The sequence below is a fragment of the Bos taurus genome, chromosome 5 (assembly GCF_002263795.3).
Source record: "Bos taurus isolate L1 Dominette 01449 registration number 42190680 breed Hereford chromosome 5, ARS-UCD2.0, whole genome shotgun sequence".
Classification (NCBI taxonomy): Eukaryota; Metazoa; Chordata; class Mammalia; order Artiodactyla; family Bovidae; genus Bos; species Bos taurus.
In genome coordinates this window covers 113,734,771-113,757,705 of record NC_037332.1, presented here as the reverse complement: position 1 = coordinate 113,757,705, position 22,935 = coordinate 113,734,771, and the positions used below count along the sequence as shown (strand labels likewise).

Below are 22,935 nucleotides of genomic sequence, written 5' to 3'. Positions count from 1 at the left end.
CAGATGTCCTGATATCTGTGAGCTGTGCTCAGTTAATGACTGTTCACTTGAATCCCCCTGCTGATGTCGTTGTTCACAATGGCAGAGGTCAGCTAATTTGCTGGACTTTCTGCTTCTGAATTTTTTTCTGCTTTAATCCACATGGTTTGAGTAGGTTGATGATAAGCTCTTGGATAACCCACTTATGTTCCCTGTTTCATGAAGCCTTCCCACTGGGTTGCTGCTCCCTTCACACTGATCCCTTAGCCCTTGAGGCACGCTGGTTCCAGCATTTATCAGCTCATGCCATTTTAGTTATTTATACTTCTGTCCTGCCCATACACTGTGAGCAATGCAGGGCAGGGACCTCGGCTTTTCAGTTATGGGGCCCCGAGGCCCTAAGCACTGTGCCTGGCGCTAATGTTTGTTGAATGAATGCCCAATGGTTTTAAGTCTGGTGACAAATGAGATTGGAACTGGAAATACCAGTTTAGGTACCATGTGCTGGAGGTTAGCAGTGGGTTTTCCTGGAGCAGTGTTTCTGTCCCAGCACCAGTTCAAAGAGCTGCACCCTGCCCCAGGATGGGGGAGCTGCCAGAGGACTGGGAGAGCTTCCCTCCTGCAAGGAAGCCGCTGGTGTGGGGTGGCCGGAGCTGTGAGGAGGGAGAGAGTGCCCTGGCCACACTGCAGAGCTGGTCTCATTACCTCATAGTCCTGCTGCTGTCAGTGTTCTTACTCGGTTCCTATAAACTTTGCACTAAGCAGCAGCTGTAGCCAGGACCCAGTTCTGATCCTCTGGGGAAGCCGAGATGGAGAGGCGGTGTGTGCAGTGGGTGACAAATGGACTCTGGAGGCTGACCCCTGGGGTTCATTCCTGCTCTGCCATGTGTCAGCTCCAGGGCACAGGGTATGTAGCATAAGCTCTCTGTGCCTCAGTTATCCCACCTGGAAAATGGAGGAAAATGAGGCAGAAGGAGAAAAGGGCGACAGAGGATGAGATGGTTGGATGGCATCACTGATTCGATGGACATGAATTTCGGTAAACTCTGGGAGATGGTGAAGGACAGGGAAGTCTGGCATGCTGTAGTCCATGGGGTCACAGAGAGTCGGATACGACTGGGCGACTGAACAGCGACAACAACAGTTACCCTCATAGGGCTATTTTCATGATTACACATAAAGTAAGCACTGTATAAATGCTTATTGAGCAGCCAGTGTTTGTTGGATTTACAAAAATAAAGAGGATGAGGCTTTTAAATTTTGCTATGATTGCCCCTCTAGCCAAGAGTGCTACATGGGGCTCTGGGACAAAGAAGAGAATTCTGTCATGCTACTTGATAGCAAGGCAAGGTACACAGTCGGCTTGCTTTGCTGAAACTCAAGTGTTTACTGCTTCTTAGTGGAAGAAAATATCCCCAAAAAAGGGCTTTGGTGACCAGGGTTTTATGCTGCCTAAACTTAGCTGCACATGCTCTGAAACAACTGCCATTAGTTTTAGAAACCCTATCTTGGTATGGTCAAGTATGCTGAAATCATTTCTAGAAACATTTTTCGTCTTGCTCAGCCTTGTCCAGCCTTCATGTCCGTCACTGGACATGAAGGGCATTAAACCCTCAGTGCCTGATGCTGCCTGACCCCCAGCAAACCCCGTGATGAAGTGGCCAGCCTCCCCGCAGACCAGAGGGTGCTGCTCTGGTGCACATACCTTTGTAAGGGTGTAACTGACCTAACTCAGCCGGCTGCAGAGCACAGTGAAATCTGTGTTGGGTTGACTTCTGAGAAATGGAATATTTACATCAGTAAACGAGATGTCACATAACTGTCAACTTTTCGACTGAATTTTTTAAGTCAGTGCTTCTCTTTTGTTGTTGTTGTGTGGGGAGGGTGAGGGGAAGGTGGTGTAGTTTTCTGAGTAGTGTGAATTATTATCGTATGTCAAATAATTGTTGATATTGTCTTTGCTTTATTGGTGTTTTTCCATTAAGGACTTTCTAAACATGAGATTTTGGGAAGAGATTTTTAACCAATTCTGTTCTAAGGTCAGACTTAGATGTCTGTTTTTAACTTAACATTTTTGAATGAAAATGGGTAGTAATGTATATCCACTTAGCATAATTTTCCCTTGTATATTCTTTGGTCAATTACATATTTTCTGAGAAAATATTTTAGGGACACTGAGCCCTTGAAGGATTTGTTTTTGTCTCTTTTTACGGATTACTTTGAATCTTCTCTTTCCTGTAGTGTTTATATTTTTGATGTTGTTGCATAGGTTTTTTAAAACACTTTTTATTCAGGTATAAATATATATGTACACATAAAAGTGCACAAATTATAAGTGTGTATACCAATGGATTTTCACAAGTCATCATACCCATAACAGCTTAAAAATCAGAGTGTTGCTCAGAGCGTTCCTGGTGACCTCTTCCTTTCCCCTCTGCCCTGTCACTCGGTAGAGTCGTGCCGCCTCTTTATCTCACAAGAATTATACAGGATGTTCTTGTGGGCACATACATTTTTAAATGAGACAGGACTTCTTCCTTCTCAACTCAAGTTATATTTTTCTTTTCTTCCTTCACTTTTAGTTCTTTGTCAAACTCTCGGAAGTAAGGTGCTTTGTGTTTGATGTTGACTTCTAGGGGATTACACTTGCATGTCTGAGTGCCCTGGTTCCTGGGAGGCAGCCGTGCTGCTGAGGTCGGGGCCCCTACCTGTGTGCAGCCTGAGCCTGCGCCGGGTTTCCCTGCATGGCCCCCTGTCACACTGCTGTGCTGTAACGTGTGGAGGCGCAGAGAGAAGTGGCGTTCTACATGTAGGGGAAATGGAAGATTATGCCATGCACATAAATCCCTGTCACGTTAACTCATGGCTCCTGAGATACAGAGTGGGTCTTTTTGCCCTTGTAAGTGGAAGGATCCTGAGTACAGGAAGAGATTCCAAGACGATCACATACAGTATAAGTTAGTTCATATGCAAGTTGATTTGAGGAGGGGGTGATATGACTTTTGTTCTCCATCTCTCTGATTTTCCATGAATACCGAGATTTCTGTCTACTTTCTGAAAAAAAAAAAAAAGGAAGCTCTGCTGTGATGGTGCTAGCAGGCTCACAGCAGCGGTCTGGGAACCTGGTGCCTGTAGGGTGAATGCAGCATTGAAGGGGAATGGCCTTATCACGGCTGCAAGGAGTCAGCAGCCAACAGGAAATGATGAAATGTGCTGGGAGAATTCTGCTGGGAGCCGAGGTCAGACATACCAGCAGGGTTGGGAGGAGGCAGGTACGGAAGCGGATCTGCAAAGTTATGCAGTTGAAGCTCCTGCCTTTGACAAGAAAACGTGAGTGTGCTATTTAGAACCTGCTTTTCCTTTAAGAGAGACCTTTTGAAAGTAAAATTTTCATTGATCTTTTTTTTTTTTCTGAGTGATTGATGTACCAGAACTCTTACCTTTTAAGCACACCTTGTTTAGAGCTTCTTAATGGAAATGCTTACGCAGTTCAATATCAGCTGAAGAGTGTGGAGTGTTCTATCCAAAACACTTTGAGAAAATGTCAGAGTAAATGTTTGATTTTCTTGATGAATACATTTTGACCGAAACTAAATGAAGGTCTATGCTTTATAATTTCTACTCTGGTTTTAGAACATATGTGCATGCTTCATTTCAAAATAGATTAAATAATAAATAATAATTAAAGAGTAAATTAAAAACTTTTGCATGTTTTAGGAAGCTTGCATACCTCTAGCTATATGTTTTTCTTACTGAGTAGCTGAATGAATTACTTGAGTTAGCTGTTAATAAACTGTTGGTTTTTTCCCCCCTACTGTCAGGCATTATGTTTATCACATGCTGCCATTTCCTTTCTTAACAGCCAAATCTAATCTGCAAACATGTAACTGGGATGTGTGAGAGAAAATGAACAAATTAGCTTTTCCAGTTGACTATAATTGCTGTTTCATGACTGTCTTTTCCAGAATCCCATCAGCTTGTGGCTTGCCCCAAGGCCCCTCCTCCATCTTTCTCCTCATTAGTTCTTAATTTTCTTCTCAGCTGGACCCTATGCCCTTGTCCCTATCCATTGCTATCACTGGACACTTTGTTTTCATTTTTATTGGATAGTAAAATGTAAAAGTTTTATGGTTTCAGTAGCTGAGCAGCTTTACATACATATTTGTTTCTTATCTTGGAAGTCATATTCTGGAATTAAAATGAATTGACCCTCTCTCTCTTTCCTTTGTTTATGCAGTACTGAAATTCTAGTTAGAAGATTTTTTTTTTTAATTCCTGGTACCTAAGTGATTCATCACTAAGTGAATGTATTTATTGGGTTACCTATTGCTGTGAACATTAGAAAGGTGGTGTACTCTATTCTCCAAACAGTGCCACGTTAGTGCAGTCTGTGCCGCGCAGAGAAGCATGTCTTCTTGTTAGGTCATTCCTAGTGTGAGGTATGTATTTCTAATACTTTCAGGATTGCGTATTTCCTATTTTCTAGAATCCTCCCCCACCCAACATACATTTCTCTCAGACCTTAATCAGGTTTCACCCTTGCTCTTAGAATATCTCCTCAAAACCCTTCTGTCTTCATAATGTGATATCTTACCTAATTCTAGGTGAATTTTAATGCTGCATTTATGAAAATAATAAACAAGTATCCTAGCTTCAAAATGAAGCATATCTTAGAGGCCTGAGATTTATGCCAGTAGTAAAAATGAGCTCCCCTCCCATACATTGTTAGTCTACTGTTTTGCTCACCCATATAATTCTATTATTTAGGAGGTGGCATAATTAAAAAGTGGGAACATGATCTTTAGAGTTGTAATAGCTCTTGAAGTTGTCACAGTCAGGCCCCTTTATTTTTTTAAACAAGGAATTAAGACCAAGAGATGAAATGCCCTGCTGACTTGTTCAAGGTCACTTGGCATGTTGGTGGCTGAGTGAGTCTGGACCCCAGGTCTCCCAATTTCTGGGCCATTGGCCTTTCCTTTATTTGCTTTCTCCATATATTATCTCAAGGTAAATTGGCCAGCGCTGGCTTTTTTCCTCTGATGAGTCTATTTTCAAATACTCAGTTTTTATTCAACAATTTCCCTGAGTACCATTTGGCATAGGTGCGCAATGCATTACCTCCAGCACAGTGTTGACATTATTCCCTCTGAGAGATTTTTCTTAAAAACAAAGAGTTCTCTATTTTATAGTTTTTCTTCCTCTCCCGTAAACTAGGTCTTACTCAATTGATAATGTTATAAGAAAACCTCATTATATGATTTTCTGCTAGATGAGAAATCCAAACTTAATAACATCATAATTAATTTAAAGAAATTGACTGAAGTACATGATTCTTCTTTGAAAAGAGGATTCTTCAGGATGTGAAAGGAGAACCCTGAACTCTAGGGGAGCTTTATGGCCCCTGGGAAGGAATACTGACAGCTCTGTCTTGCTGCCTCTCAGCCTGGAGTAACTGGGTTTGGGAATAGATACACTTTAAAACAATACATTAAATCGTAAGTAAAGTGGGGTAATGATTGAATTTATAAAGATGAAATTTACCCACAACCTTCCAGAAACATTTAAAAATAGTCTCTCCTAAATATTGAATTTGGATCCTCTGAAATTCAAGTATGAGAATTAGATGCAAATAGAGGCATGCTGAGAACAGTGTGTGACTGTTCTCAGCCCTTGATGTGGCTCCCACTCTGCCCAGAGTCACCTTAAGATGCCCTGGAGAGGTTACAGAATAGCACTTATTTGTATTTTCTGAAGTATTTAGAGTATATGTTACGGAGAATTTCTGAAACAAAAACACTATAGGGAAATAGGCATTTTCATAAATATTTTAACTGTACTTGAAATGGTAGTCGATAGCTTTATACCTGTCTTAATTTAGAAAACCTGGGAATGAAGTAAGTCACATGAGCACTGTTTTTCTGTACTGGGTCAGGGCTGTGTCTTCCCTTGTGTTCTGGTAGCCGTCTTTTTGTCACTGTCCTGAAGAAGCTGTGGCTTGCAGTTGCTGAGCCAAATGACCACACTGTGGGGGTTAAAGAAAGGGTGAAGCCTGCTTCAGGGAGTGGTTTAGTTCACTTCTCCCATAATTTAGTTACCTTTCTTCCCCACTTCGCATTTTATATGTACTGTTACATTTTCAGTTCAGTTCAGTTCAGTCGCTCAGTCGTGTCCAACTCTTTGTGACTCCATGAATTGCAGCACGCCAGGCCTCCCTGTCCATCACAAACTCCCGGATTTCACTCAGACTCACGTCCATCGAGTCAGTGATGCCATCCAGCCATCTCATCCTCTGGCGTCCCCTTCTCCTCCTGCCCCCAATCCCTCCCAGCATCAGAGTCTTTTCCAGTGAGTCAGCTCTTCGCATGAGGAGGCCAAAGTACTGGAGTTTCAGCTTTAGCATCATTCCCTCCAAAGAAATCCCAGGGCTGATCTTCAGAATGGATTGGTTGGATCTCCTTGCAGTCCAAGGGACTCTCAGGAGTCTTCTCCAACATCACAGTTCAAAAGCATCAATTCTTCGGCACTCAGCCTTCTTCACAGTCCAACTCTCACATCCATACATGACCACAGGAAAAACCATAGCCTTGACTAGACGAACCTTTGTTGGCAAAGTACTGTCTCTGCTTTTCAATATGCTATCTAGGTTGGTCATAACTTTCCTTCCAAGGAGTAAGCGTCTTTTAATTTCATGGCTGCAGTCACCATCTGCAGTGATTTTGGAGCCCAGAAAAAGAAAGTCTGACACTGTTTCCACTGTTTCCCCATCTATTTCCCATGAAGTGGTGGGACCGGATGCCATGATCTTCGTTTTCTGAATGTTGAGCTTTAAGCCAACTTTTTCACTCTCCACTTTCACTTTCATCAAGAGGCTTTTGAGTTCCTCTTCACTTTCTGCCATAAGGGTGGTGTCATCTGCATATCTGAGGTTATTGAGATTTCTCCCGGCAATCTTGATTCCAGCTTGTGTTTCTTCCAGTCCAGCGTTTCTCATGATGTACTCTGCATATAAGTTAAATAAACAGAGTGACAATATACAGCCTTGACGTACTCCTTTTCCTATTTGGAACCAGTCTGTTGTTCCATGTCCAGTTCTAACTGTTGCTTCCTGACCTGCATACAGATTTCTCAAGAGGCAGGTCAGGTGGTCTGGTATTCCCATCTCTTTCAGAATTTTCCACAGTTGATTGTGATCCACACAGTCAAAGGCTTTGGCATAGTCAATAAAGCAGAAATAGATGTTTTTCTGGAACTCTCTTGCTTTTTCCATGATCCAGCGGATGTTGGCAATTTGATCTCTGGTTCCTCTGCCTTTTCTAAAACCAGCTTGAACATCAGGAAGTTCATGGTTCACGTATTGCTGAAGCCTGGCTTGGAGAATTTTGAGCATTACTTTACTAGCGTGTGAGATGAGTGCAATTGTGCAGTAGTCTGAGCATTCTTTGGCATTGCCTTTCTTTGGGACTGTTACATTTTAGTACATATTAAATATAGAATATCTTAAATGGCTTCCTTTTCTTAATATGTAATTGACCTTCTTGATATGTGTATATATATATATATATATATAATTATACATGTATCAGTTCAGTTCAGTCGCTCAGTCGTGTCCGACTCTTTGTGACCCCATGAATCGCAGCACACCAGGCCTCCCTGTCCATCACCAACTCCTGAAATTCACTGAGACTCACGTCCATTGAGTCAGTGATGCCATCCAGCCATCTCATCCTCTGTTGTCCCCTTCTCTTCCTGCCCCCAATCCCTCCCAGCATCAGAGTCTTTTCCAATGAGTCAACTCTTCACATGAGGTGGCCAAAGTACTGGAGTTTCAGCTTTAGCATCATTCCTTCCAAAGAAATCCAAGGGCTGATCTCCTTCAGGATGGACTGGTTAGATCTCCTTGCAGTCCAAGGGACTCTCAAGAGTCTTCTCCAACACCACAGTTCAAAAGCATCAATTTTTCAGCGCTCAAAACATGTAATTAATATATAACGGCCCTAGTCAGTAAAAAGTAATATTTGACATTCCTCCTTGCCCCTAACTATTGCCTACAGTAGTGTAAATTCCGATTCTGCTTGTGGAGTTTAAAGACGTGAAAGGGGATACTGAAAGGGGATACGGGGTCCTGGCTTTGCTGCAGCCTGAGGAGGGCTTTAAAGGCAGCCCCTGAGGCTGTTCTTGGCTCAGAAGTCCCAGAGGGTGTGAGAGGTTGGGTTGTCTGGGCCATCTTCACTTCTCTGCTTGAGGCTTCTCTTCAGACCTGCTTCTAGTGTGGCCTTAGAATCTCCTCTGAGGCGTTGAAGAAACTTCTGGTAGCCCAAGTAGATCCCAGGCACTAGAGGCAGGTGAAGAGGACTGTGTGTGTGTTGGGGGTGGGGATGGATAGTATCAATGGAAAATATGGGCCATTAATTTGAATGAACGAGTGAATGAATGAAAGGGTTGCAGTGGTCTCCTTCCCATAGAGATTGAAGGCACTGGAGTTGTGTTTCACTGAGCTGGTCTAATGCGTTTGCACCTCAGTTCTGCCTTGATGTCAAGTGACAGACTAGGTGTCTAGCATCTCCAACAGCCCTGGGAATCTGGCCTAATTTTTTTTTTTCCCCCTCATTAGACTGTCATACATGAATCATAAGACATGAATCTCTATGTAGACTCACAAGCTTAATGTTCTATTTTTGGATAACTTAAAGAATCCGACAGAAGGTGTCTTGAATTTGAAATGTGTGCCCATGGCCATCACAATAGTATGTAATTAAAATTTCTTACTGATAATGTGAAGGCTGTGCTACACATTTTATACCATCTTGTTTCACATTGAGATTTGTTCTGCAGTCGTTGAAGGAGATCAGGGAGAATGATTTTGCAGGAAAATGCTTATCTGACAAGATGTTATTGATGAAATTAGCAGGGCTAAAATGTTGAGCTTACCAATTTGGAATTCCCTTTGATTCTCGCATTCCTAACACATTAGTAGTGCTTGATTAGCAAACTCAATGAAGCCCAGGGCAATATGGAGACAATGAAGTGATCTCTTTGTGGCTGACACAAAAGGGAAACGTAGCACAGGGCACAATGGATTGATGACCTAGTATCTGTTGACTTGGAAAACAGAACATTTTGTTCATTTAGCAACTGAGGGTGTTCAGTTCAGGTTTACTTTATTCTCGACCCTTATGATGCAGGAGGAGTGTTACACATCAAGACCACAAGGCCGTGCAGAGACGTCTCAGGACCACTTTTTTTTTGAGGCAAAATCATTGCATATTTAATGTTAACTTCTAAGGCATTAATTTATCTTCGGCACATCCAGTAGACTTCTAAGGCTCAAGAATTTGAATTTGGGATGGGCAAAGGTTGTCATAATGATGAAAAGTCATGATGTGAGGCTTATGTAACTCTGCTTGTTCAGCACCTGACTGCTTTTGTTAATAGCTGTGCAGGCACCTGAGCCAGCTCTCTGCTTATTTCCAGCCTCTGTTAGGCCACTACCTGGAGGGGCAGTCCATCTGAATGCTGGCTGGCTGAATCACTTGTTTCAGGCCTGCATGTGTTCAGCTTACCTGCTTGGCAGAGTTTGTTGTGTGCTCAGTTTGTGTCAGGCATGGTGCTGGTAGGCCCTGGGATCCGTGATGGTTCAGATTGAGTTCTTGCCCCCAGGAAGCCCCAGTCCAGACAGGTAAAGAGACTTCTAAACTCCAGGGTGAGGAGTCTCCTCACAGTGGTACCTTATCTGCTGTGAAGAATGGGGGAGGTCAGGGAAAACCTCAGTTTGGTGGTATGTTTTGAGAGAGAGATTTGTCAGGTGGATGAGAGAAGCAGAGGGAAATACATACTCGAAGGCAAGGAGGTCTGAGAGAACACGCTGTGTTCAGGAGTTGAATGTGGCTGATGGTAGTATGTACACAGCGGGCTTCGGTAAACCTGATAACCTCAGGTTTATCAGGCCCAGGCCAGTGTTTTCCACCCTAACCCCGTTCTTCTGAATTTTCTTTTTCTCTTTGTGGCACCACCAGCTACCTTGCCTCCAAAATCACGAATATATTTTTTTAAGGGTTCTCCTTCCTTTTTTTCCCTTTTGAACTTTTTATTTTGTATTGGAGCTTCCTTGGTGGCTCAGACAGTAATGAATCTGCCTGCAATGCAGGAGACCCAAGTTCCATCCCTGGTCAGGAAGATCCCCTGGAGGAGGGCATGGCAACCCACTCCAATATTCTTGCCTGGGAAATGCCATGGACCAAGGAGCCTGGTGGGCTACAGTCCATGGGATCACAGTCAGGCACCATTCAGCAACTAACACTTTCAACAAAGCTGATTAACCATGTTGTGATAGTTTTAGGTGAACAGCAAAGGGACTCAGCCATCCATCTACTTGTATCCCCATTCTCAAAATCAGGCACTTTTAATCCTTGTTCCCCTCTGCCCCCCATTCACAGGTCGCCATCACCCTGGAGGTCCCCATACTGGTGCTGTGCCAGGCCCAGGACAAATGTCATTTGATCTGCACAACCGCTAAGGCAGATTGGATTCCATTTTACAGATGAGCAATGCCAACTTCATCTGTTCTTCTCTTGAATATCAGTCCTCTTTCTTGGTCTCCTAACCCTTTGTCCTTCTCCAGTCTCCAACCTCTAGGAGCAGCACCGTCCAATATGGTAGTTGGTAATCATGTGTGGCTATTTGTATTAAAATGAATTAAAAGTAGATACAAGAAAGTCAATCCCCAGTTGCACCAGCTGCATTTTAAGCCCTCAGTTGCTAGTGGCTGCCATACTGGACGGCCCAGCTCTACAGGCTTGATGATCTGTTCTCTGCTTTCTGTCCAAGGGAACTTTCTTTGACAGGCTTTTGGTCAGGTCCCTTCTCATAACTTTTCAGATTCCCAGTGTGACCTTCAAGCCCCCGGGCCTACTGGTACCTGTCTTGCCTTGTGTTCAGCTCCTCCCTGTTTGCTCCCCTGCCACCACATTCTCCATTCTTTCATACCTTTTAACCTCTCTCTCTCTCTCTCCAGAATACCGCTCACTGTCCGTGCATTCTCCTGCACACTTCAGACCTAGCTCAGGCGCCCTTCACTGGCTTTCTTCAGGTTAATCTCCTCATTACACTCCAGTCCTTGTGACCACCCACCGTATGCGCCCCTGTGAGAGCGCACATGGTCCTTATCACGTGCTGCTAGTGTTTGTCTATCATCCTGCGGCAGGTGGAGTGGCTAAGCTTTGGGGACAGATAGACTCAGTTTCAAAACTAACCATTTACTTGCCGTGTGGCTCTGAGCAAGATATTTAACCTCTCTGACTCTCGGTTTCTTCTGTACAATAAAGATTATGATGCCTTCTTTCCTGTGGAATGAAACCACATGCGCAGAGCCCCCAGCATTGTCCTTAACGCGACAGCCCTTAAGGCATAGTTGAGGCTGTCCATCTAGACGGTTATCATTAGGGTCTATCCACCTTGCTAAAACAGTATCCTCTACAAATAATGTTTTCATTCTTCTTTTCTAATTCTTATACTGTTTTCTTACTTTTCTTATTGTTTTGGCTAGTCCTCCAGTACAGTTTGAATAGAAGTACACCTGAAGAGATGTGGCCTTTCTTATTCCTGTGCCTTCTGTTTGCTACAGTTCTTCTGTGTGTGCATGCGTGTGTGTGTGCGTGCCTTTTTAAAATTAATTTATGGCTGCATTGGGTCTCCATTGCTGCATGTGGGCTTTCTCTAGTGGCGTCGAGTCGGGGCTCCTCTGATTGCAGGCTTCTCGCTGCAGTGGCTTCTCTTGTTGGGGAGCATCGGCTCTAGTGTGCACAGGTTCAATAGTTGTGGCTCATGGGCTTAGTTGCTCTGTGGCATGTGGGATCCTCCTGGACCAGGGATCAAACCTGTGTTCCCTGCGTTAGCAGGTGATCTCTTAACCTCTGGACCACCAGGGAAGTCCTGTGATCACTGATCTTTGATGTTACTATTGCCAAAAGATTACAAGTCACTGAAGGCTCAGATAATGGTTAGTATTTTTTAGCAATAAAGGACTTTAAGATTAAGGTACACTGTTTTTTAGACATGATGCTATATGTTGTACACTTCATACACTACAGGGTAAACGTAACTTTTACATGCACTGGGAAGCCCAAAACTTTGTGTGACTTACTTTATTGCAGTATTTGCTTTATTGAGGTGGTCTGGAGCCAAACTTGCAAGATCTCTGAGGTATGCTTGCATAGTAATTAGGCATTTTATCATAAACAGAAGTTCCATTCATTTTTCTGCTTTGTAAACTGGTAACTGGAAGTGTTTTATTAGGCAGATAACTTCACAAAAACACGTGTATATACATATATAAATGGCTTAACATTGCAGATTTTTGTTTTACGTTCCTAGAGTTTTCAGTGACACAACTGAGGAATGGGCATGTATGTCCGCTTGCTCAAGTGATATCCGCACCCCCGGGTGGGGCAAGGCCAGCGAGATCCAGGGACCGGAGGAGTTGTACTAGGGACAGGCAGCAGGGAGGGACATTTGCTGAGTGCCTTGTGTGGGCAGGCACTCACATATAAGGTGGTATTTAAATTTCTCCTTACTTCCCCCTGAAGTAGATCAGCCATATTTATGCTCATTTCCAGGTGAGAAGAATGAGGCTTAGAAGTTAAAGCTTGCCCCTGTCATAGCACCCACTGCTAGTACGAGCCCTGCTCTCTCTTCCCCACATAAGGGAAACTTTATTTAGCTCATTAGCTTCAGATTGTTGCTGGATAAGTGGGTTCCCTGCTCTTTTTTCCAAATTACTGGATAGTCCTTCAGGTTATGCTGCTGCTGCTAAGTCGCTTCAGTCGTGTTGGACTCTGTGTGACCCCATAGATGGCAGCCCACCAGGTTCCCCCGTCCCTGGGATTCTCCAGGCAAGAACACTGGGGTGGGTTGCCGTTTCCTTCTCCAATGCATGAAAGTGAAAAGTGAAAGTGAAGTCGTTCAGTCGTGTCCGACTCTTCGAGACCCCATGGACTGCAGCCCACCAGGCTCCTCAGTCCATGGGATTTTCCAGGCAAGAGTACTGGAGTGGGGTGCCACTGCCTTCTCCTTCAGGTTATGGGAACTTTTTAAAAAATAAAATCATCAAGTTAGAATTCAGTTGTCAGTTTGTCACTTGAGGTCCACACTGGCCCTGTGTCTTCCCTTCCTTAGAACAGAATGCTTTGGCTCCAGCTTGTACATTTGAACAAAAAAAATAGTGTCTTGAGAAAGTGTCCCCATAGTTAGGTGCATAATAGCTACAAAATTAAAACCAAACCCTTTTGTGGTTACATGACTTTTTTTTTTTTTTTAATTTCAACGGCACATATTTACAGCACGGCTTGAGAAGTACTTGAACAGTTCATTTCCTGACAGAGCTCTGATGGGTGTGAGGTCTTGTCAATGGTTTCCTAGCCTTCTCATGACAAGCTCTTTTCAGGAGGTGCTACTTTTTAAGGCTGATGGGTGGACAGAGCAGAAGTCACTCTTCTTGCAGCATAATGAGTGACTCAGGCTGATGGCATGACCATCAGCACCCTGGCCTTTGTAAATTCTCTTTCCTCTTTCCTTAAAAGCCATAGCCACTTCCCAGGGCTTGCCATCAGGATCTGTGTGAGCCTCCACTGTACTGGTTTATCCCACCTTCTCTTTGCCATGCAGGTCCCTCTCCTAGAATGCCCCTCCTTGCTTCTCCAGCTGATGAATTCCCACTGAAGTGTCAGCCCCATAGGCCCATTATGAGCCCTCCTGTTCCCATAGCATGTTCTCCCCTAGGCCCTGGCTCTGTGTTTGAGGAGGAGGTTCAAGTGTCCTTCAAGCTTCCCTTGGGAAGGAGAATGCCTCAGTGATGGCGCCTGGCTTGTTTGACTGAGGATGGCCCATGGTCACCATCACCCTGGAGGCCCCCATACTGGCGCTGTGCCAGGCCCAGGACAAATGTCATTTGATCTGCATAACTGCTAAGGCAGATTGGATTCCTTTTTTCCATTTTGCAAATGAGCCATGCCAATTACAGACCTCTTGAGTTTTTTGCCTGAGGTGACGAAGCCATCAAGGGGTTACCCCTGTGTGTTTGCGAAGCATCACTGATGCAGATTTCAGAGGCTAGTTTTCAGTTCTAGACGTATGCATCCAGGGGTGCCATGTTCTTTGGTGGTATTCTCTCTCTGTGTCTAGTTTGCAGGGTGGGTGAGTGTCACCCCTTCAGCCGAGCTGTAGCCCCTCTAGAGTGCTCAGCACTCAGTCAGACTTTGAAGGGGGGAAGAGCCTCCAAAAGTGCCGCTGCACAGGAAAAGAGGCCGAGGAACTGCCCACAGAGGCCCTTTGTGTGACAGGAAGTCTGCTTCTAAAAGGGGCAGCCTCAGAGTGGAGGGCTTGAAAGAAGCTGAAGTGCTTGACCTGGGGCCACTGTGACTCACGCGTGTTGTTAATAATGTCCTTTGTCGAATCTTGGGAACCTGCTTTAACAGAGCTCGGAGGGCACCCCCATAAGTGCCCGCTCTCAGTGGTCAGCATTTCTCTCCCCCTCTTTCCTTATTACATCTGCCCGTGTTGAATACCCCCATTTTCTTGTCTGAACAAAGGGCAACCTCCTGACCCATTCTGTACTTTTTCCTTCGACTTTTGCCAGAAGAGTCTTTCTGTCTCATCTGACTTTTCTTCTTTAGTGTTTAAGTATGTCTCTTGAGGTGGAAACCTTGCAGCTCAAGGAAGAAGTATCCGACTGGGTGGGAGCTTCTCACTGAGAAAAGGACTGTTCGGCAAGTTAGGTAAAAAGCTTAATAGCTGTCTCTGGCGGTGCTCCTCAAAGACTGGCAAAGGGGAGGTGGAGCTGCACAGAGACTTTCAAGGAATAAAGAGGACATGAAGTGCCTGAATCCATAGCCCAGTTCCCTGTAACTTTGTCATACATGTCTCTTGTGTCTGTTACCATCTGCCAGTTGTCAGGTACTCTGTTAGGCTGAGGACACCTGACGTGAATGGGGAGGCCATGGCAGTGATGGGCCAGTGCATCCTCTTGTGCTTGCTCCCCGCCCCTGACCGCCAGCCGGACATGAGAGAGGAGCAGCGAATTTCCAGGAAGGGTGTGTGTGTGTGTGTGTGTGTGAAGGCATTCTAAGGTTATGTTAGAATAACACTGCTTCAGTCTTTGGCAGGCAGCTTTACGTGCTGTGGTGTCACTGGGGCTCCTTGCCGGGTTGACATGGTGCAGATCAATGAGCACTTGTTCTTTGGAGGTGTAAAACCTGTCTTTGTTGAGTGGGACTGCCTGGAGGATCATCACAGGATGCTTACATTTTGGGAACAGAAGAAGCCACATCTGTTGAATGTGTTTAATCACAGATGATAGCTACTTTCCTGAGATTCTAGTAACCATGGGTTGTCCCCTCTTTCCATTTGGAATGGTTGAAACTAGAACTGCAAAGACCCTTATCCTTTAGCGCACCCCCACATTGTGGAGAAGGGAAAACCAAGTGTCAGGAGGGTGAGTGGGACAGATCTGTGAATGACTCCAGCCTCCTCCCCATTCATGTGAGGAAACCTGGGGTGAGTTAACCGTTAGTGAGTTTTTCTTTGTGTGAAGTCATGACCCATGCCCTTGAAACGTTAAACTAGCTTTATTACATGAAGGAAGAATGTTGTTTCCCTTTTGCTAATTCAGATATATCATCTTAAAATGTACACACTGAAATCATGTTACAGAAATAAGGAGCACACAACTTCATCTCCAGAGTCTCCTCCAAAGTAACCCCGACATGGTTACTTTCTGGTCAGACATCCAGTCATTTAGCAAATATTTGAGTGTCTACTTCATGCTAAGCACTGGGGTTACAAAGAAGAAAATATATAATCCTTGCCTTTGAATGTTTGTGTGTAATAAAGGTCTGTCCACTATTTTATTTTTTGCTTATGCCCAATTTCAGATATAAAGTGGTTCCCTTACTTATCTTTTATAATGGCTGTGTAGTGTCCACTCTGTCAAGTCACTGATGTCTCAGTTTGTGAGCATTTGACTTGTTCTCCAGTCTCTGCTGTTATAAATATTACTGGGATGAACATTTTGTTCAAGTTCTTTTTTCTTTGAATTTATTTGGTTGGGTCATATTCCCCAGAGTGGGCCCACAGGGTCAGAGGTTAGTAACTGTCATCTGCCTTGTTCTGTTTCCAGATTTTTCCATGAAGTCTGTCAGCAATGTTAGAGTTCATTCCTATTTTTCTGTGGCCCCGCTGGGGTTATCATTTTAATTTTCTCAAGTTATTTCCATTTTTAAAAGCAGTTGTTTTTGTTTGTTTATTTCTGGCTGTGCCAGGTCTTTGTTGCCGCATGCGGGCTTCTTCAGTTGCGGCGAGCGGAAGCTACTCTAGTGGTGATGCCCGGGCATCTCACTGTAGTGGCTTCTCTTGTGGACCATGGGCTCCAGAGCCCAGGCTCAGCTGTTGTGATGGACAGGCTTAGTTGCCTCGTGGCACGTGGAATCTTCCAGCACCAGGGATCGAACCTGTGTCCCCTGCATTGACAGGCAGATTCTCAACCATTGAACCACCAGGGAAGTCCAGTTACTTCTGTTTTTAAAGGAAGGTTGTACTTTTCCCCTACATGTTAATTTATAGGAGTAGATTTAGCTAGGATAAGCTACGGTAACAAGCTAACTCTGAATCTCAGAGGTTCACATAACAAAATGTCTTCCTTGCTTGCTCTGCAGGTTGCTTGTGGGACATTGGGGCGCAAGTCTACACAGTCACTCTGGGGCCAGGCAGACTCAGGAGTCTGCTCTCCTGTAGCTGCAGTGCAGGCTTCCTCGGCGGATGACGGGGAGACAGGAGAAAGTCGGGGGCTCTGCACAGGCTTTTCACTAGCCACGTGGCCTGCTTTAGCAGAGAGGGCTTCTGTGTGCACTCCTGTCTGTGCCCCAGATGTCTTCTTTCCTGGATATTCATCTTTGACAACTTCTTTGTGCAGTAGAATTGAATCCTCAGTCTTCATATCAGTCTTTATTAATAGTATACTTTAGGTAATAAGATTATCAGTTGTGTCAACTCCATTTTTCTTTGCTTTCCACATTACAATTTATTGTGCAAAGGTTTAAATAATAAGTTTGGGGCACATCCATGTTTTTCTTTGATGTCTTTTGTTCTTATACATCACAAATTTTCTAAAAACCAAAAAATAAGCTATTTTCTTTGAGTTGTCTAAAATAGATTTTTATTTAGCTCCAAAAGACACTTCAAGCTCATCCAAGTATATAGTGTCAAATTTTAGTATGTGGAGAAGTTGGAACCATCATATCCTGCTGATGGGGATAGACGGAAAAACTGCTTGGAAAACAGTCTTGCCGACTGTTGGGAACAACTCAGTTTGGGAAAACAGCTCCTCAAAAGGTTAAACGTAGTTACTGTATGACCTGGCAATTCCACACCTAGTACCTGAAACGCATGAAAACATAGGTCCACACAAAGACTCGAACCCGAATTCTCACAGCAGCATCATTCAGAATAGCCAAAAAAGTGGACACCACTTCTTCTGAACCCACTGACTGTGGTGACTCAGCTTCTTCAGACAGACCCAAATTGTGGTATATCTATACAATGGAATATTACTTAGCAATAAAAGGGAATGAGTTACTGATATGTGCTCTACTATGGCTGAAAACATCATGCCAAGTGAAAGAGGCAAGGCATAACACATATGACCACAAAAGATTGTTGCATGATTCTATTTATATGAGATGGAATAGTCCAGAATAGTGAGATTTATGGAGACAGAAACAGATTAGTGGTTGCCAGGCACTGAAGGAGAGAAGGGGGGGAACAGAGTTCCTTTTGGGGGTGACAGAATTGACTGTGGTCATGATACACAATGCTAAACACACTCAAAAGCACTGTATATACGTCAAATGGGTGAATTGTGTATGAATTATGTCTCAATAAAGGTATTGAAAAAATGGCAGAGTTTCAGTTACTTAAACCATCAACCTTCACACACCCCCTCCTGGCAAATAATACTATTCCTTTGTCCTTTCTTGAGATGTGTTCAGATATTTTTCATTCACAGAAACGAAAAATTTTTTGAACCTCCTAAACTGTGACATGCAGGAAGGATCAAGCACAGAACCCCACAGTAAGAGAGGAGCTGGAGGAGGGAGGTGAGGGCTGCCGGCTTGAAGGGGAGCGACGGGAACGGGGGTCTGCATCTCCAGGCCGCCTTGGTCTCCTCGTCCCTAGTGCAGGGCTCCATTCTGGTGACACCACTTCTGCTGAACCCGCTGACTGTGGTGATTCAGCTTCTAAGTCTGTGGAAGGACAAGTGGATATTAAAGAGAGTGTGAACAGTCGCTGGAGCACCGCAGGCTCTGCTCTAACCTTCACCCTTGCCGACTGTGGTGGCTTAGTCAGCAGTAGACACGTAGTGCTCCTCTGCCATGTGCAGATGCCGAGATGAAGACGACATGGACTTGCCTTGAGTAGATCACAGTCTACTTACTTTGCCATGAGTTTCTTTCCTTTTGCTGCATAGAGTATAAAAATCTATTTTTGGAATAAAATGCTATCCTAATTGCCAAGTAGTTAAGAAGGAATTTGAGGTTTTACTCCAACTTTATTTTCACTTTGTTGTAGTTTTTGTTCTTTAATGGCTGACTGTGTAGTAATTGTAATAGATAACATTTGTTAGGCTGATGGTAATCATTGTCCTACTTGAGCCTCACCACTCACTCTCCAAGGAGCTGCTCTGTAGAGGGCTGCACTTGTGCAGTGGGCCAGGGAAAACTCCAACTTTAGACAGCTAGTAATTGAGTCTGGTGCCAGGTGAAGCGTTCTAAATTCACCAGTTTGTCAAAGGCCTGGGATATCCCACTTAAATACAGGCCCCCCAAAATCAGAGACTTTATCTTGCTTGTGTGATTTCCTGAACCCAAACATAGTAGGTGCTCAAGATATGTTACTTGGCAAATAAGTGAATGACCAGAGGGACCAACCGCAGGATGCAGGGATCCTGTTTGTGCAGTGATTTCTAACCATCCTTTCATTACCTGGGACCTAGGCTGGGCGGGCAATGTGTCTGTTTTAGTAAGTGAGGAAACCCAGGCTGGCTGGGAAGTGACCTGTGCAGGTAAAGGCCAGAGCGCGCGCTAGAACCCAGGTCTCCTGGCTCTGTCATCTCTCTCTGCAGCCCAGTCCCACCCCAATCTTAAAAGCATGGGTGTATTTCTCTCAAAATATTGCCCTGTGGGGGTGTGTCCCATTCCCACTGTGGGGTTGGCCCCCTTTAGAAACTTTGGCGAAGGGAGTAGATTTGAAAATGTGTCACTTTTGTCCTTTGAAAGTAACTTTTTCTGTTTTTAAACCTATGGAGCATCAACTCAGTATTTAGCTTAGGGAGATCTTCAGCCCAAGTCTGCACGTTCCCAGGGTGCTTGCCAACCAGAGGTCTAAAAATTATCACAGCAAAAATCAGTCCCAGGCACGGACCTGTCAGCTGACGTGTTTCTGTTACATGAGAAAAATTATTTGGGGGAACATGTCTAAATTCTGTTTGCTCCATCTCCTCCTCAAGTCACGTGGGTGGACGGACAGTTGATGGGCTGGGCTGAAGCCAGGTGCCTTGGTGTCTCATCCTGCCTTCACTGCCAATTCTCTGTAACCTAACACAGTTATTACCCAGAACATGAAAAGCCATCAGAAAATGACCATGGGGCTGGGCCACCACTTGTTTCCTTTTAGCTATTAGGATGTAAAAGATACAGGGGCAAAACGTTGTCATCTTAATGGTATTTAGTATTTTTTAATACTAATTTCTTGCATAGAAACTCTGTCACCTTTGCTGACCTTTAAGACTCAGCTAATGTAGCACCTCCTCTTTCCCCTTCCCTACCCTCCACGTGGTGGTCCCGTCTCATTTCTGGAGCCCCTGTTTTGGATTATGCATAAATACAGAGGGCAGAGTCCTTCCCCTGTGGAATTCCAGATGAAGTAGGAGACAGACCTCTGTGAGGCTGCACAGGTGGTGCGTGGCAGGAGTGCTGACTTGACCAGCCTGTCTGGAGGAAACGGCTGAGCCTAAAGGACCCTGGCAAGTTGCCCAGTGGCCTGTTTGGGGCCGTGCATGTTGATACACCCTCTACGTGGTTTGGTCTTTAACACACAGTACAACTCGGTGAGACTTTCCCAAGAGAAAGAACTTCCCTGACTGCTTTTGAAGCCTGCTGTGCATGCCATCAAACGTCTCATTTTAAGATTTGAGTTCATTTCCTGTAAGATAATCAGAAAGGAAAGGTCAAGCCTTTTAACACCTCCTTGCAAATCCCAAAGGTGGAGGTGTTATTAAGCATTTTCTGCATCTGGGACTTTCTTTTCTTCTTCAGGTTCATTGTGAAAATAAACAGACACACCTTTCTCTGGATCTACAGAACCATCATCATTTTCATTCTCAGAACTTAGGAATTCACTGCTGAGTATTGTCTAGTCATATCTTCTGCCTCTTCCTGAGTCCAGAAAGCAATTTAGAAATTAAACCTCACCTGCAGATCCAGAGTGAGTGCTTTCAGAAGATTTTCTCTAAACTTAACCTGAAGTGACTGGTGTGCTTCAGAAACATTTTGCATTCTGCTCAGTTTAAATGGCCTTGGTTTTTAGGATTGTCGGCGTGAATCAAGCATTCAGCAAGAGGATTTTGTTTCGCTCTATGCACATGTGGGTAAGGCTGGTAAGGAAGTGAGCTTGCGAAGTCTGCTGTGCAGAGCAGACGGCTGTTCTCTCTCTGAAGTCACCATGTGGAAGGCTGAGAGCCTCCTGAGAGATGGGGGTGCGGGACTGCTTGGTGGGGAGGACAAGCTGCCCTGGCTCCCGTCTGCACAGCTGCTTTCCCAGACGTGGAGTGCTGGGCTCTCCTGCTTCTCGGAACCACGGCTGCACAGAAAGGGCTTGGGGCGCACATCTCTGCTCCTTGTCCACAGTGGGTCTTGAGAAAGTCTGGGTCAGGCGGAGCTGAGCTCAGAGACACACAGGACATGATTGCTGCTGGGCACAGGTTTGTTGAATGCTTGAGCCTGGGAGTCAGGAAGTCTGGGTGGATAGAAGTTGAAAGAATGAGGGCATTTTGTTTTATCCTCAGTATTCTTTCAAAACTCACGTGTCATTGTTTCTCCTGCTTTCTGTGTGGTCTCAGCCACCATCATTTCTCCCTGGGAAACACTTCAGTAGCTGTTTCACTGTTTCTTGGACATGCCAGACAGACCTTCTGTGCCGTCATGGGTGATCTTCCTTTTGGCATCAGCCTTTCCCCTGGAGCTCCTCGTGGCTCCTCCTTCCCATTTTGTCTCAGATGTCACCTTTTCAGGGAGACCGGCTCCTTTCTGCTGCCCCCCTCATCCTTCTTCCTTGCTTTATTTCTCTGCATAGCTGCTACTGTGTGATTCATTTTCTCTGTCAGTCCTCTGCACTATAGCATAAACTCTGTGAGGGTGGAGAGATTTTTGCCTGCTCCAGCTCCTTTTAGAGTCCCCAGCACTTTATGTGATTATAGATTAGAAAGAATGGAAAATAAAAGCAGTAGGGTAGATAGATTATCAATGTAGTCCCAATGGATATATGCTAATTTAATTAAAACTAACCTCCTTTTGTTACTTTGATTTATTTATTTTTTTAAAAAAGTCATCTTTCTTCATTTCTTATTTTGAAACAAAATGCATAGTACTCGTTTTCACTAGAAACTTTGAGCCAATGCCAGCCCCGTCCGTCCTTTGCCTGTATACCCAGGCTCCACTTTGCATGTTAGAGTTTACACAGAACTCACAGATCACCTACTGCATGAACAAGGAAATCTAAGGCCCAAGGAGTCATGTGCTGAGACCAAGGTCATTCTGTTCATGTGCTGAGACCAAGGTCATTCTGTTCCATCTCATTAGATTTGCAACCAGAGCCAGGGAAAGGAATCAACATTTATTGTTTGCCACATGAGAAATAGGTACTTGTTGCATTCTCTAAGCTAATCCTCGTTGAGAAGTCTGCAGGGCGTGCATCGTCACCCCTCTTTGTTTTATGAATGGAAAACTAGAAGCGCAGAGCAGTAATGTGATTTGCTAGGTGTGCACAACTAGACAGACCTGGATGGATGCGCCAGCCCTGTTCCTAGCCGGAGCTGTCAGAGACACCCCTGAAGCCCCTCGTGGGACGCACAAGGAGCCCTCTCCTCGGCTGTGGTGGGGGTGTCTGAGCCGGCTCTCCATACCTGGTGGGTTTGCTGCTGCTGGTCGGTCTCCCATGTTTCCATTGGCTCAGGGTGTTCTGCTTTCTTACCGTGAGCTTGTTCTCAAGTTGACCTTTGTCTCTCTGGGCAACACTTTCCATGGCTCAGAGCCCAGGTGTGTTTGGGTGATTCTTTTGGGCTTTTGGTATTAAACCAAATTGAAATGGTAGTGGTAATTATGGGACTTGATTAATAATTTGTGTTGCAAAAGATTTTAAAAGTCTTCCCTAAACAAAAAAAATATATAAGGGATCACCTAAGTACAGTTACTCCATTGAAGCTGTTTACCAACTGGTGCAAAGCTGTTTCACAGACAAGTTTTTCTGGTGCTCTGGCTACAGACAGAGTTAGTTGTTGGTGCATAGGCAGTATGTCCAAAACAGGTCTTTGGGCATGTGAAGGGGTGGCATGTTGCCCAGGAGAACAATTATTTTCATGGGAGGAGAAGAGATAGCGTGAATAGGACTGGTAAAGGGGGAACAGGGAGGAACTAGGTCTTGATTAATGAGAAAGATGGCACAGACATGCCAGGACTCTGCTTTCCTGAGAGATCATTCATTCCCTGACTCCAGTTCTTCCTTCAGTGATTGTCACCTGTCACCACAGGTACTGTGATAGGCACCAGGGTGCCCACAGGAGTTACCATTCTGGTTGTCGAGAATGAGTTATAGCAGCCCAGTGATATCCTCTATGGTTGAATTATACTGGGACAG

The 22,935-nt window shown here is 44.6% G+C and overlaps 1 protein-coding gene across 5 annotated transcripts in view; it reads left to right on the top strand.

Moving 5' to 3' along the window:
* Positions 1-22,935, top strand: part of PACSIN2 (protein kinase C and casein kinase substrate in neurons 2) — a 117,224-nt gene that overhangs the window by 46,385 nt on the left and 47,904 nt on the right. The window contains exon 1 of one of the 5 annotated variants that reach the window (XM_024992037.2): positions 3,226-3,309. The exons of the other annotated variants lie outside the window; for them this stretch is intronic. The gene's annotated coding sequence lies outside the window, so the exon portion shown is untranslated. Of the gene's footprint in view, positions 1-3,225; positions 3,310-22,935 lie in introns of those variants that run through there. 5 annotated transcript variants of the gene reach the window in all.